General features: G+C 42.5%; 1 long non-coding RNA gene across 1 annotated transcript; it reads right to left on the bottom strand.

The window, feature by feature from the left end:
• Positions 1-3,102: 3,102 nt before the first annotated feature.
• LOC125280971 (uncharacterized) lies at positions 3,103-12,911 on the bottom strand. Its single transcript, XR_007187889.2, has 3 exons — positions 12,647-12,911; positions 5,683-5,743; positions 3,103-3,543 (listed from the first exon to the last, which is right to left on the bottom strand). It is a non-coding gene; the product is annotated as an uncharacterized LOC125280971 (long non-coding RNA).
• Positions 12,912-16,886: the final 3,975 nt, after the last annotated feature.

Raw genomic sequence — 16,886 nt, 5'->3', positions numbered from 1 at the left:
TCATTGTCCAGAAGGAACCTGGAGTGCAAAGTATACGTGTTCTGAAGACAGTACACATACTGCCTGGCTTCGACCATTCTCACAGGCACTCTGAGCCTCAGAGTCTTCATCTGTAAAATGGGGAGAATATTGCCACAGCGATGCAGATTGGGAGGAGTAGAAGTATTGATTGTAAAACATCTAGAAAAGGGCAAATACGTACCTAGCTTTAAAAGTAGCAATTATTATTGTATTTTAGTGATAATGATAAAATGGCAATATTATCATTATGCAAAATAATTAATTAGTTATGCTTAATTTACCAAAAATAATGAAAACAATTTTGAAATAAAAGCATCCCCGAGACTCCCTAGTTGAGTTCAGAATCAGCTCTGACCCTACATTTAATTTACTTTTAGCAGAAAAGGTAGTATATTATTACCTTTAGAATTTCTCATTTTAGATGAAAAAAATCAAGCTTTTAGAGTAATTGCAAAATTTTTGAAGGGGCCTCAGTGAAAGCAGAAAGGGAAGTTTCCATGGCAATATCTGAACGACACAAAGGGAAAGGAGGAAGAGAAGGGGGAGCATTTAATGAGCACTTACGTGATGTTAAGTGCTGTGCTTGGCTCTTTCCATCCGGTGTCCGTCTAAGACAAGGGGAAAAGTGATGAGATCAGTATGACGGTCACAGTTTTGTAAGAGTACAAACAGACCCACGGTAGAGAGACTTTTCTTAGTCAACCGTTCAGAACGTGGCCCGAGTGGGATAGGAGCCTGCCTTTCTGCAGCTGCTGCTCAGGCTCTCCCAGCACCCTTGAGCCTCCTGAACTGAATCATCTTCCTACTTTCTCTGCTGAATGTCCCCTGTTTCCCTGGACTTATTTCTCTCTTTGTTCCCAACCTTTCTCGGGGCTTCTCCAGGGGAAACGTACAAAGCCGTCTCCAGCCTGACCTCTCACCAGCACACCAGGCTCCTATTTTCTTCTGATGATAGGTTTCCTTGGATCCATTGCTTTGCCTACTCAGAGCTCCTCCTTACAGGAGGAAGCCTATGAGACAGGTGGACAGAGCGGTGGGGGTAGCGCAGTCGCCAGGAGCAACCATCCTAGCAAGGATCCCTTGGGCAAGAATTATCAATGAAGCCCAATCCAGGGGAAAATATGATGAGGAGCAGAACACTTCCCTGGTCTCAAAGGGTCTCCCCACAGATTGTTTATTAGTTGAAAGGGGAAAAACAGGAACTGCGGTAGAGAAAGTAGATGGCATCGTGTGTGATCAAAATTAATGTTAGCAACGAGGAGCAGAGGGCTATCACATGCCTCTGGGCGTGACATGTTGAGAAGGAAACACCATCACATATGAGCATTGTTGTCAGGATGCATAACCTGCATTTAATCACAGGGAAACAGCAGACAAACCCACACTGAGCAACAGTCTACAGCTGGCCTGGATTCTTTCAAAATGTCCATTTGTGAAAATGAGAAGGACTGAGGAACCTTCCAGATCGAAGGAGACAGAGCAGATGTGGCTGCTAGATGGACCAAATCCTGTACTGGAAGAGGAAGGGCTTTAAGGACATTGTTGGGACAAACTGACAAATATGGGATATAGGAAGTTAGAGTAGATGAAAGTGTTGTAGCAATGTTACACCTTCTAAATGTAACAATATTGTGGTTAAGAGAATATTCTTATTTTTAGGAAGTATACACTGAGATATTTGGAGTAAAAGGGTGGAATTATGTAACCTATTTTCAAATGGTTCAGAAAAACAAATAATCGTTTTGGGATTTATAATTTACACACACAGTTGTGTATGTATATGCAGATGTGTGTGTATATGGGGGGAGGGAAAGAGAATGAGGGAGACGAGTTGATACAACAAATGTAGCAAAATGTTAAAAATTGCTGAATCTGGAAAAAGTATATTGAGAGAAAGAGACTCTATTTCCACCAATTCAATGAGCTTGAGAAGTTTAAACAAATAGAAGTTTCTATTAACAGCAGACAACTGCTATGTGCCCATCATATGCTATGGGCTGTCCTGGGCAGGTCACGGGTATTCCTTCTAAACTTTTTCAGTGGCTCTGGATGTAGAAATTCTGTCTTTATTTTCATGTTTAGACACGAGCAAATTGAAACTCACTGCAGGACGTGCCAGGGTCCTGGATTTGAATTCAGATCGGGTTTATTCCTTGTCCCTGCACGAAGGGACAGTTCATGCGATGTCAGGCAAGAAGAGGTGAGGCTCCAGCCTCCAGCTCACAGCCCACTAGGAAGGTAGAGAAGGAGGATAGACCTGTAACTAGATTCCATAGTGTGCTGTGGCAAGAACAGTTAAATTCTTCCACCCAGTATTTATTGCACACCTACTAAATGCCAGATGTTCTGCTAAGCCCTCTGGGATCAGAGCCGTGCACAACGGAGACCCAGGCTCCACCCTCCCAGAATTTCTGTAGCAGTGGACAGACATGGCTGACGCTGGTAAGCATGGATGTTGGCAGCTCACAGGAGGGGCACTTACTCCAGACCAGGAGGTTAAGGCAGGCTTCCCAGAGGGTATCTGACTGCTGTCTTAATAGATTTTCAGAGTTGAAGAACCTGGGAAATCTTGCTCATTCCTGTGGTCTAAAAACCTGGCACATAAGGAATTCACTCCTGGGGCATCTGGAAAAAGGATATACAAGTGTTCTCTATTGCATGTAGTCTATACTAGTCCTGACTGCATGAATGAATGAATGAATGAATGAATGAATGAATGAATCCCCACCTGTGACTGCAAGGAGCCCAGTGAGGTCAGCTTTCCTAGGAGGTTAGCCTCCCTGTCATCCTTCCAGGTCACCAGAGCAAGCGGGTAAGTGCCAGCAAGCCTACCCCCCCCCCACCCCGATCCAGCAGTGAGCGGCCGTGGTGGTGACAGCAGTGTGGTAACTAACCACGGCCATGGGGTCTCCTGCTCTCCCTGGCTTCTGTGTTTTGCTTTTACATGAGACGAAATGCTTTATTAAGAAAAGCCATTCAGCTCTCTCTCTTTCTCTCCCTCCCGCTTCTTTTTCCTGAGTTGCTCAACACTTTTTTAGGCTCTCATGTTCACAGAAGAGAACAAAGCCACTTTCCCGAAGCTGTAGCTGTGGTTTCGTTCTTGCCAATGCCATACAAAGCCAGCAGCCCACGCACCTTTGTAGCTGAGAAGCAGGTGCCCTCCAGCTCTATCCAAAAAAGTCAGAATCGGTGCAGGAATGACACAATGTGCTTTCGGTTTTACCCAGTGCTTTCTTGGCACGATCTCATTTCATTTACAGAGTAGACGGACAACATGTTAGAGACTCTTGTAGATAAAATGCTCGGGGATTTTCACAGTCCTTTTGGTGATGCCCCAGGAACCTGGGAAGGAGCCTCAGGCCTGCCTCTGGGGGAGAGGAGGCCTCCTCGAGGCAGGAAGCCCAGCCGGCTCATTTCTCTGCCCTTTGCTCAACCAACCACGCCAACGGGAGCGGCTGGATGATTCTTGTTCCCTATGCTGGAGTTCCAGGAAAGCTTCCACTTGAAAAATACATCTCACAGCTGGGGGAAGAAAAGAAAAAAAAAAGTTTGGAGATTATTGATCAGTTTAAACACCTTCATAAACAAATTCAGCCTGAGAGAGGGAATCATTTGCCTGAAATCACAAAGCTAATTAGTGCTAGAGCTGGAACTAAGCCTCATCCTAGGTACCGATCTGTTTTCTACTCAAGGGCATGAAATCGCTGGATCTGGCTAAACTCATCACAGTGAGTGGGAAGACCCAATGATTTGGCCCAAGAGGGGAGAAGCATAATAATTATAATAATAATAATGCTTTTAGAAATCCTTGAAAGCTGACATTTCTGGCATGCCCCCCCCTTGCTAACCACCCCCCCCCCCCCACACACACACCCCATGTGCCTCAGGGGATCTGAGTTCCTTGACTCTGGAGGTTGTAGACAGCCTAGTGCACGCGTCTGTCCCTCCAGGAGAGAGGATGTAATATCAGTAATATCACTTTCCCCTCCAGAAACTGCGCTGGGCACAGCAGCTCACCACCATCTCTCTCGGTGGCTGAATGTTCTTGCAGGTAGATAATGACTAGCAGCATTCAGCCCTGTCCTCACTCAACTAAAAGATTGAAACCGAGGTGTAACTGAAACCGTGCATGGGAACACTTCCTTTCTAACATAAACTGACAAGGGCACATCATTTTCAAGCTGCTCCAAGCTGCTTTGCTGGGGGCATGGAAAGACCGTCAGCTTCCAGGTGAGGGAATGGAGCCTCCCCCGCAACTTCCAAAAACCACGGAAGAGAGCGAGTCCCCAGGCTGCCCAAAGTTTCTTTGAGAAGGCAAACATGGGTCTATTTTAGCTCCTTCCCAGGAGGGAACAGTGGGCTGGGAGACGCTGCCCGAGGGCAGGGCCACCGGGGTGTCACTCTGTGCCATCTGGAGGCGCTGGGGCACGAGGGGGTGGCTGCACTGAGCTGGCAGCTCCGGGACCAGGAAGGGACATCAGGCAAACCTAACCCACTTAAACACGCGTCTTCCTCCTGTAGAGATGATGTCTGTAGGCCTCCTCACTTACTGTTCTTGGAGCGGTTCTCATACTGTCTACTCCTTCCTTCCTTCCCAGCGATCTCTCTCTCTCCCTCTCCTTCTCTCTCTCTCTCTCCCTACCCCCCTCCCTCTCTCTGTCTCTCTCTCTCTCTGCCTCTCTCTCACTCTGTCTCAGTCTCTTTCTCTCTCTCTCCCTCCCTCCGTCTCTCTGTGTCTGTCTCTGTCTCTCTTTTCCTCTCTCTCTCCATCACTCTGTCTCTTCCCTCTCTGTCTGCCTTTCTCTCTTTCTGTTACCAAAACAAACCATTTTTTCCTGTTCAATCCCTGCAAAGAGCCCCAATTTTACTTATTTAGAAAATAGTAACAACAGTAAAATTACGGAGAACCATAAAAAGCAGTTAAAAACTAAAAGCTTGAAGTGTTGCTGCTTTCTGAAATTATCCTGATTTGATAGATTCTAGAGCTGGTGTTGCCTTCCCCTGTCATGTGAATAAAACATTATCTTTTCTCTTTTAAAGAAGTGGTTATATCGGTATCTCTTTCATGACGTCTGTGGGCTGTTTCCTTTCTGTGAAGACAGAATGTTCATTTTCGTACTCACAAAAGAAGTGAAGGAATATCTACTCAGTGTTTGCAGCTCAGGGTCTGTACTGATATTCCTTGTTACTTTTCTACTCTGACTGCCCAGCTGAGCGAAGATAAACACAGTTTGTTGTTGTTTGTTTGTTTTTTTTTTTAAGGGGAAAAAAATGAGATTTTATTCCATAATTAAACCACAAGATCTCTGGAGCAAACGAGAGCATAATAACAGACTAACAAAAAACACAGAACATGAACCATAAATTTGAAAAGTAGTGGGACACCAGGTATAATAGCTCCTCCCTGAACTCCTCTGCAAAACCAACAGATTAAGAGCAAGCCGAACAGAAGAAAACAACTAACTCTCATGTGCTGAGACCCTATTTCTGAATGTATTTTGTGTATCACTGAATTTGAATCCTGAGTAGAAACAAAACAATGCAAATGTATAACAAACAAACGAAAACAAACTTTCGGAAATTACAAGACAGATTCTCAGGACAATCGGTATCTGTCGAAGCCATGTAAAAGCCCAACTAAACAAAAATATCCTTTCTTACCGTCTTGGTCTGTGGTTCCCAAAGTTGGGGCTACGACCCAGGAGGCAGACAACAAAATCCACTAAAGTACAAAAGGCAATATTTGAATTTTTAAATAAGGAAGAAAGAAAATAAATACTAATGTTGTTTGTTATATTGCAAGATGATGTTATTGACCAAAGAAATACATGGAATGACCTGTCCAATTTTCCGCATGAACCAGAGACTAGAGTTGAACCGAACGTCTTACTTCCTTTTTTTCCCCCCCAAATTCCTGTTTGGGAATTAACCTGGGGGTTTGACTCTCCTTTCTTACACCCGCGGAATCTGAAGCAAGCATGCTGCCTTGTTCTTCAGATCCTCACTTTCTGAACACGGAGACCAGAGCAAATACTCATACTTCAAAGGGTTGTGGGCTAGACTGGACAAGAAAATATATACTTTAGCATGATATCTTACATATAATAAGCCCTCAATAAATGTAACGTGCTTTAACTTCCTAGAGCTACTGATAAGGTTTATGGTGCCGGAGCCGACTTGCAACTCCAGGTCACCGAGCTCAGGGAAAGACAGTGAACTAATCGAGGTCACATAAATGGTAGGCATCAGAGGAAAGCACTGGTTCACAATCAGGGGTCTCTTTTCCTCCAGGGGAGCTTTGGCCACGTTCAGAGATTTGGGCCTGTCACCACGGAGGAATTACAGTATTGGCACCCAGTGGACAGAGGTCAGGGCTGCTGCTAAATCCCCCGATGCCTAGAACAGCCCCGAGAGCAAAGATGTGTCTGCACTGAAATGTTAATAGTACCAAGGCTGAGCAGCCCTGGTTTCAGATCGGTGTATTCTGACACCAAACCAGGAGTTATTTCAATTCACCTTACATGTCCCAAAGTACCTCAAAGCACATTGTAAAACTAAAGCACTATTTTTGTTATTTGAAAGGGAGTATAATATAATAGGAAACATTAAGGGTTGACATATCTGGGTCTATTCTCAGCTCTACCACTTATTAACATTTAATCTGAGTGACCTCAGGCAAAAATTAACTCATCCGAGCCCTGGTGTCTCTGTGACATGTAACAGGGGATGCTTCGAAAATGAGAAAGAATGTAAGTGACTGAGTATGGTGTCAGTACACAGCACAGGTCCCTTCGCGCCATCTATGACAAAATTATTGTTATAGTTGACCCATTATTTATGGACGTGGGTGTAGATACAGGAGATAAATTTCATTTTCGTCAACAAATGTTTATGAGTACCTACCATGTGATAAGCACTGAAGATGCAAACATGAACCAAATGGAAATGTTCTTGTCGTGATGCAAGTTACATCACAGATGCAGGGAAATGGATGAGACATAAGGATAAAGAGAAATCTCAGATGATTATAGAAGGTGGTCAGGGCGGTCTTCTGGGAGGAGGCAAGTGGAGTAGAGATCTGAAGGGGGGAAAGACACAAGAGTGAAGGGAAAGGAAGACCACCCTAGAAAGGAGTAACGAAGGCAAACGCACCAGGTAGGAGGTGTTTGGGGAAGGAAAGCACGGATGTGGGAGCGTGGAGCAGCCAGAGGAAGGCTGTACAGCAAGGTCTTTCACCCTGCAGAGAACCCTGGGAGGAGGTAAGAGGGAGAATGAATTGCTGCTTGGCCCCAAATAATGCCCTTTGCAGGTTTCCACCTCCAAGAATAAACCCTGAGGTTTATCACCCCAGAATCCTGCCTTGAACAGAAACCATCAATTGACTTGCGTTCTAGGGCTGGATATCTATAGTGAGGCTTTGTTACAAAGAAACATAATGTTCTGAGTTCCTGTGGGTTCAGTGGAGATTGAGAGCCAAGTGGGACCTACTTTCTAATTGCTGAGGCAGACAGAACTCAGGGCGTGGTATAGTGAAGGTTGAAGTATGACTCTTTGGACCCCAGCAAATTTGGGGGAATTGACCAGTGGCAGAAGTAGATGGAACAACTAAGATGGAGTGGTCCTCATTTGTCCCCAGCTTGGGTTTGGCCCGGGCAAGAGTGAGGGCTTGAAACACATACAGGAGGGTTTGGGGGAACTCAGAACATAATGAGGAACCCATGACATGGTTCTCCGAGGAAAGCTTCAGAAAATGGCCAGCCCCCAGGAGAAACACTCCCCATGGCCACACTCTGCATGAGCAGAGATGGGTGAGGCTGAACAGAAGTGGAGAGGGTAGGCTAGACAGCTGTCTCCAAGGAGCTACTGACAGGATCCAGAAGTTCCCCACTGACATGAGGAGGGGCTGGAACATTACTGAGAGTGCAGATGGTCCAGCAGATACTGAGAGTCATTCCCTGAAAGAGGCTGCAGTGTGAGAGGATGCTTGTCTCTCAGTGGAAAAGCCAGGATCTAAAACTCCAGTCGTGCAGTTCACATGCTGACCCCTGAGCCGTCTTCAGCGCAGGGAGGGCCCCAGACTGGTCACTGGCTGACACCCGTGCAGACTCAGAGGGCATGCATGGATTTATGAGCCCCTCCTCCCCATCTTGGTGAAAAATTGGGGTATGGGGGAAATAATCTGAAAGACTAATGCTGAAAACATGTAACACTAAAGAAATGTGTTATTCCAAAAAGATCACTTCAGTTATTAGATAGGACTTAGCTTTCCAGATTGGACTAAATTTAGATTCTATTCCATGATCCAGTGCAGTAGAAAGACTAAATAAGAAATAGAAATAGAAAGGTATTTTTTGTGTGTGTGTTTGCATATTTTAGTGTACTATGAATACATGTGACCCCACAACAGGGAAAAAAAAAAAAAAGAAGTTGAGCTGATAGCAATCTGGAAGTTTCCCAAATTTGAGCAGAAAAACAAAATTGTCTATTTTTCTAAATAAAAGAAGAAAATCAGGTCAATATCAGATAGGAAAAGAGACTATTCTTTTTGCAAGAGGTCCAACTCCTCTATGAAGCTTGGAGATGTTTAATCTTGTCCTTTGTAACTGGTACCTTTCTTTTCCTTTTCTTTGTTTTTGGGGCAGTCACTGAGGGTCAGCCTAGCCCTCTGTCTACTGGCCTGTTCATTTCTGATGTGTCAGTTCCCTGCTAGGAAAAGCTTATCTGTGGTGAGATCTGCTAATTCTAGACCTAGGGCTTATGACCAGGGTTGCTAGATAAAATAGAGGATGCCCACTTACATCTGAATTTCAAATAAACAACAATTTTTATAAGCGTGCCCCAATATTCCCTACATATATTACATGAGACATAATTTCACTAAAAAAATGTTGTTTACCTGTTTGAAATGTAACTGGAAACTATATATTTGTATGTGTCAATCTGGCAACCCTACTCTGAGCAATGGCAAGCCTAGACCCTGAGACTGTGCCAAGTTGAAGGGTAAATGGGTCCCCACCTCACTGCCCATCCACATTCTGCCCCAAATTGAGAGACAGGCAGACCTTACCTCTAGTATTTATAGATGTATAAATACCAGTGTAAATATAATTATAAACACAAATATATTTAAAACCAGGTTTTTGGGACAGAGTGACCTGGAAGTTTGAAAATGCCCCGCCACCATGTATTTCACCATGGAAAGAGGCATGCCTTCTCTTCCTATCAATGTCACTGGACCTCACAGAGATCTCCTGGTAGGCGACATCACGAATATCTCACCAAAGGGAAACTTAGATTCAAGGGGTAAAGCAGCAGTGAATCATAGTAAAAAGTGAACTAGATTTATAGTGAATAGATTTATAGCTTATAAGACCAAATGTGAATTTCGACTCTACCCAGATATTACTACGAGAACTACCTTGACATTTTTAAGTCTCTAATTGTCATCTTTGGGAAAATAAGACATGGAACACTGGGTATAGGGAGTATTTCATGTATTGATGTACACAAAGTACCAAATAGCACTTATGAACTTACTCAAGACATGATAGTTACCGGCATTAATTTCTATGTGGTTAAGTTTCCCATAAATAGTGATGCCATGACTAAAACTAGGGACCTGGTACATAGCATAATCATGGGCACATGGAGATATTTTAAAAAGCTGATTTGAATTCATGTCCAGTATTCAGATAACTCTTTCAGATTAAGCATGTGCCTCCTTTATAGCTCTATTTTGAAAAGCAAAGAGTAATGGGGTATTCTAGTAATATCTTTATTCATGTACTCTTTCAATGAATTAAATTTATTGAATCAATTTTCTCATCAACAGCAGACTCTGGGACAGAGAATTTTCATGGGTATACTATTAATGACTCCTTGTGCGTTGGACCCAAGCTTTGGGTCACCTCTGAGTAAAGATGGGTGGAGAAAGTACTAGAAGAGGGGGTAGTAACATGAGCAAAGGTAAGGATGTGGGAAAACCTGGAGCACAAATGGGGCTAGCAAAGGTCAGTGAGTGATTGTAGGAACAATTTTCACTCAAACCACTTTCGTGGCAAATTATCTTCCCCAATCCCCACCCCTTTAAGAAGTACAAGGATAACCACAGTATTTCCTAATGAGGCACAATCAAAGGAGTAAAGTTAGTGAAATATATATTTGAGTGAAACTTGGCCTCTTTTTTTTACACTGGAATCAATAGCCAGGAGTCCTGGGAGGTGGGAAGGGGAGGGCTGAGTGTGAGGGTCACGAGTTCACACCACACATCCCTCTGTGCCAAGGACTGTTGACATCACACCTATTTCCAGTGCAAACTGCCTCAGGAATCCTGCTAGGAGGTTTACTTCTAAAGGGGTTTCTGCATATGTAGAAAATAAAATATATTACCTGCACTTTCTTTAGTGTTCAGTGTAATTAGACTTGTAAGTATATTGAGTGAAATTTCTCTAAACGTCTAAACTTACACAACTATTAAATCAAAATGTTAACTTTACTAATCCTCTTACAGATTTAAAAGTTAATTACAAACCTTAGTCAAATTCCTGTCTCAATAAAAGCATAAGGTTAATGTGCCACATTCCCTTAAGTGCTTCAGACACCTTAAAATAGGCATATTAACAAATTATCACAATAATTATAAAACACTTATATTTATACTCCACCTATGAGAAAATTAGTGATTCTGTAGATTTAGCTAATTTCTTATTTATTTATATACCTTGATATATTTCAATGCATCTTTTCAAGTTACAGTCCCCTACCAAACAAAAAGATTACAGAAGACCTGCTGAGCTTGTTAAGTTATCCGTGAATTGATTATTGACCAGAACAGGGGACACAGTCAGGACTTCCAAAGTGACTCAAACCCTAGCAGCTATTTCTTACCTGGGTTCCTCTTAGAATCATGATTGACTTATTATGTCAATAAGAATGTCCCCAGACATGCCTTTTCCTGCAACCTGACGTCTTTGCACACTTCCTTCATTGCATCTGTGATATAGAACATGTTATAGGCTGAATTGTATCCTTCCCTAAATTCATAAATGGAAGGCCCAACCCCCCAGTACCTCATGATATAACTGTATTTGGAGATAGGATCTTTAAAGTGGTAACTAAATTAAAGTGAAGTCATTAAGGTGGACTAATCCAAATGACAGGTGTTCTTATAAGAGCAGGAAATTGATCTTGATGGGGATCAGGGCAAGCTTCCCCAAAATATACCAAAGTGGCATATTGATTACTTTGAATCAAAGTTACTTGAGAAACAATTGGTACAAGAAGAATTTTCTGACTCTCCTCTCTGTCCCCAGGAAAGCAGGAATCAATCTCCCATGTTAAGGGTTCCCTCCCTGCACCAGGAGGTAGAGAGACATCCTTATCACCAGAAACAGAATTCAGGGCCCAGACACTGCATAAATAAACTCTGCTTAGTTTCTTCACTAATTAGTACTAATTAGTACCCAAGCCTAAGTGTCTTTGTCTTGTCAGTTCTACAAATTTATTGTTTCTTTGTCTAAAAGGTATAACAACTGACTGCTTTGGTCACTTCTTTGGGTCTCAGATTTCTATGACTTCCCATAAACATGAATTAAATTTGCTTTTCTCCTGTTAATCTGTCTTATGTCAATTTAATTATTAGACCCGCCAAAAGAACCAAAAGGAGTAAGGGGAAATTTTCCTCTCCCTCATGGTCTCCAAGGAGTCTTGGTTCTCTTAGTTCAAGAACTACCTAGGATTGGAGAATGGGATGTGGTTGCTCAGTGTCCTTGCCAGTGCTTTCCACGTGAGTTCTGGGGCACAGGAAGATACCATAGCTAGACCACTCTAGGGACAGAAGGGAAAAAACCTATTCCTAGTCAAGGTCATGAAGTTCATAATTACACCTCTAATTTAACTTTAGGATTAATAAGTTCAATTTATTTCCACTTCAGTATGCCTAAATTGAATTTTAACCTACAACCCTAACTGAAATTGTGTCCCCTTTTATTTTTATTTTCTCTTTATGTTCCATTGACCACCATTTGCATTCATTTTATTGAACCTAAAGAATTGAAAGCACCTCATAAATTGCCTCTATTTATCCTTTCTCAACTGTTAGTATAGATACAAAGTAATTCAGCCTCTTATACAGGTATTATAAACACCATCCATACAATACTGGGTCCCATAGCGCCATATTTCCCAAGCCTGTGGCCTAATTTTCTAAGGATGCAATTTACAGGCTGAATGACCTTTACCCACTCTCCTCTCTGGACCTCACTTAACTCATCTATAATGTATTTTTTAAAGCAAACAAACAAACAAATGGAAAAAGAAAAGAAAAGAAAAAGCCAGATCTCAAATTCTGTGATTTGGGAATGAGTTAAGTCTGGGATCAAATCTGCGTCATTAGCGAAAAGACCTTGACAGTGAATGTGGAGCTGAGACAGCCTCCCCCCACCCCCCCATAAAACCAAACACTGAACGGCACTCAGCCATTCTTTCTCCATCTGAACCTGAAGATTAAAAGGATTAAACTGTGTGAAAGCACTTTATAAACTGAAACCATGTGTAAATTGTCTGCATTTTTATGACGAATTACCCCTCATGAGTTATCTCAGGCATTAAGGTATAAGGTGCTCACCTAAGTATCCGCAGCGAGGTCCTGACGAAGTCTGCGTGTCCTGGATTTCCGATTCAGTGCTCTCTCCACCCCCAGATTATGCAGCATTTCAAATATGAAAATGAATTCCATGGATGAGAAGCAATCATTCACCCATGGGCCGGGCTCTCATCTTTCCCTGCACACCTGTCAGGAAGACACCCAACCGGAAAGGCCCCGCTTACCTGAGATAAAGGCCAGTCCACGAAGGACTGCGGCGCCAGGTGGTCGCCCTTAGGTCGTGCAACACACAGCTGCATTAAGGTTGTAAGGCACGCAAGCCTTCCTGGCCTATTTCACTCCTGTCAGTTCCCAGGGATGACACTCCAAACTCTGAATCAGAGGCGCACCTTTGTTTCCATTCCAGTATAACCAAAGAAAGCAAGCTCATGATACAGCAGTTTAATTAGAGTATGCAAATCACTACGCTCCCATTTCCCTCCTGTGTGTTCCAGGTCCTGCCTTCTTTCCAAGAGGAGAACGCAGCTCAGGAAGGGGGAGGCTGGAAACAAATAAAGCAAGCCATCTGCATGCCTCCATGGCAGAGTGGCGGGAGGGTGGTGAGGGGTGAAGGGCCACAGACTCGCTGCCACGGGGGCCAGCACGTGACATGAGTCACATGTTGAGCCTGGGAGGTGTCTCTTTGCCGTGGCTGAAAAGTGGAAAGCGTGCACTGCAAACAAGACATGACTTTTGTAAATGTCTTTTTAATAAGCATACGTTACAGTATCCTCTTTCATGTACAGTTTTTGAGATCTGACATAGGCCAGTGTAACCACCACCACAATCGGGATACAGGAAAGCTCCATTAACACACAGCAACTGCTTTCTAGTCAAACCCTTTGAATCCATATTCTCCACCTGCCCCGTCACCCTGGCGACCACCACCAGTGCTTCATCCCTATAGCTTTGCCTTTTGCACAATGTCATATAAATGGAAATCTGGCTTTGTTCATTTGCATAATGTGTAATGTATTTGAAATTCGTCCCTGTTGCTGCGTGTATCAGTAATTTGTTCTTGTGTGTGGCCCTGGGGCGTTCTATCGAATGGATACACCACGGCTGTTCAGCCATTCATCACTTAAAGGACATTTGGGTTGTTTCTGGGTTTTGGTGATTACCAATGAAACTGCTACAAATACTTACATACATGTTTCTGTGTGACCTGTACTTTTGTGTCCTTGGGTAAATACATAGAAGTAGGACTGCTGAATCGTGGGATGAGTGCGTGTTTCAGTTTGTCAGGAATCACCAAACTGTTTTCCAAAGTGATTGTGCCCTTTTGCACGCCCACCTGCAGTGCCCCACAGTGCTAGTCCACCCCTCACCAACACTTAGTATCGTCGGGTATGGTTGCTGTTGTTGTTACAGCAATTTAGCGAGTGTGAAGCGGCATTTCATTCTAGATTTCATCTGCATTCTTCTTATGACTGATGATGTCGAGCATCTGTTCACGGGCTCACTTGCCATCACCTATTCTCTTCAGTGAGATGTACGTTCAAACCTTTTGTCCGATTTTAAATGAGTTGTTTTCTTATTCCCAAATTCAATAAACAATTTCGAAGCTTCCAGTTTTTATTAACTAATTTTTATTAAGTAGAAGCTGAACAGCCACAATTATTATAAACAGAATTTAAATCACAGATAGCAACAGAATGCTAAATTTTAAGAAGCCCAAATATTTATAGTTCTAGAACAATGTTTCCGAAAGAGTCGCGTATGAATGAATCACTTCGGGATCTTGTTAAAAAAGTAGCTTCTGATTCAGTGGGTCAGGGGTGGAGCTTGAGAATCTGTATTTCTAATAAGCTTACAGGTGACACTGGTGTCAACGATGCCTACGTCACATTTTAACTAACAAGTGTCTAAAAGATCTTAGTTCAAATCTCCTTTTATAACCCCAAAACTGGCCAACACTCATCATGTAATTAAATCTTCCTTTACTTTTGGAAGAAAAAGGAACATGAAACTAATAAAGACATAAAGACCTCTGGAGGTACTGCTAGAACTTGAATAGGTGTGTCACAGAATTCCTGTGCCAAGTATCTGTCCGAAATTATGCTGTCACGTTGGTTGATTTTGCTAATAAAGAATAGAGGGATTTCCTCCTTGAAGTCATTCCAATAAAGAAATAGTTATCTATGTCCCTTATTAGGATCAATGATTGTTTTACCCTCAAAATCTTTGTCGTAGTCACAAAACTTTTTTTATTTTTCTCCCCATTATGTGGAAGCAGGTGGGCTATGTTCAACCTAGAGCCTAATTTTATTGTCCACATCTCTTTGAGGCCTGGAATTTCTGTCTGATTGTTAATTTTAAAAGAATTGGAATCCTACTAGCCCAAAGAAGAAAATTATTTACGATTTTGGGAAATACAAAGACTTGTTGTAAAAAGGGTTATATATACTTTAGTGGGTAACCAAGATGAGCCATTGAGATTCAGGAAGAAAATATTAAAACTTCTATTTTCGTTCATTTTTAAATTTAAAAAATAGGAAAATTGCATTTCACTGTTGTCGAGTGTATCAATGGACACATGGGTCTTCATTCTGTCTCTATGCCATAAAGTAGAAGATAAAGAATTCCATTTTGCACAGAAGTTTTAAACATCTGAGAGAGATTTTAATGGAGATGTCCAGTGAACAGACTGGCAGTCACAAGAGGAGGAGGGCTGGACCCGTAAACCAACGAGGTGTCATAATGGAGAAGAGTGGATAGGATTGTTTGAGTAACAAAAGAAGGCATTCATGGGAGGGAATTCAAACACTTCGATTTGAATTTCCCTGATGGCTAATGATTTTGCACATTTTTTCATGTGTCTGTTAGCCATTTGTATGTCATCATTGGAAAAGTGTCTGTTCATATCTTATGCCCATTTTATGATTTGTTTATTTGTTTCTCACGTATTGAGATTGAGAAGTTCTTTGTAGATCTTGGATACCAGTCTCTTATCTGTAGTGTCATTTGCTAATATATTCTCCCATTCCGTGGGCTGCCTCTTAGTTTTTTTGACCGTTTCCTTGACTGTGCAGAAGCTTTTTATCTTGATGAAGTCCCACAAGTTCATTTTATCTTTTGTTTCTCTTGCCTTTGGAGATGTGTCATGAAAAAGGTTGCTTTGGCCGATGTCATAGAGGTTGCTGCCTCTGCTCTCTTCTAGGATTTTGATGGATTCCTGTCTCACATCGAGGTCTTTCATCCATTTGGAGTTTATCTTTGTGTATGTTGTGAGAGAGTGGTCAAGTTTCATTCTTTTGCATGTAGCTGTCCAATTTTCCCAGCACCATTTATTGAAGAGACTGTCTTTTTTCCACCAGGTGTTTTTTCCCGCTTTATCAAAGCTCAGTTGCCCAAAGAGCCGAGGGTCCATTTCTCTGTTCTCTATTCTGTTCCATTGGTCTATGTGTCTGTTTTTGTGCCAGTACCATGCTGTCTTTGTGATCACAGCTTTGTAGTACAGCTCGAAATCCGGCACTGTGATGCCCCCAGCTTTGTTTTTCCTTTTCAACAGTTCCTTGACAATTCGGAGTTTTAGTCAGTTAGAATGGCAAAAATTGACAAGGCAAGAAACAATTGCTGGAGAGGATGTGGAGAAAGGGGGTCCCTCCTACATTGTTGGTGGGGATGCAAGTTGGTACAGCCACTCTGGAAAACAGTGTGCGAGGTCCCTTAAAAAGTTAAAAATTGAGCTACTATGTCCTAGCCATTGCACTACTGGGTATTTACCCCAAAGATATAGACGTAGTGAAGAGAAGGGCCATATGCACCTCAATGTTCATAGCAGCATTGTCCACAATAGCCAAATCGTGGAAGGAACCGAGATGCCCCTCAACAGATGATTGGATTAAGAAGTTGTGGTCCATATATACAATGGAATATTACTCAGCTATCAGAAAGAACGAGTTCTCAACATTTGCTGCAACATGGACGGCACTGGAGGAGATAATGCTAAGTGAAATAAGTCAAGCAGAGAAAGACAATTATCATATTGTTTCTCTCATCTATGGAACATAAGAACTAGGAAGATCGGTAGGAGAAGAAAGGGATAAAGAAAGGGGGGGTAAACAGAAGGGGAAATGAAGCATGAGAGACTATGGACTCTGAGAAACAAACTGAGGGCTTCAGAGGGGAAGGGGTGGGGGAATGGGATAGACCGGTGATGGGTAGTAAGGAGGGCACGTATTGCATGGTGCACTGGGTGTTATACACAACTAATGAATCA

This window comes from Ursus arctos, unplaced genomic scaffold (assembly GCF_023065955.2).
Source record: "Ursus arctos isolate Adak ecotype North America unplaced genomic scaffold, UrsArc2.0 scaffold_9, whole genome shotgun sequence".
Taxonomy (NCBI): Eukaryota; Metazoa; Chordata; class Mammalia; order Carnivora; family Ursidae; genus Ursus; species Ursus arctos.
This window is presented reverse-complemented; position numbering and strand designations above follow the sequence as displayed.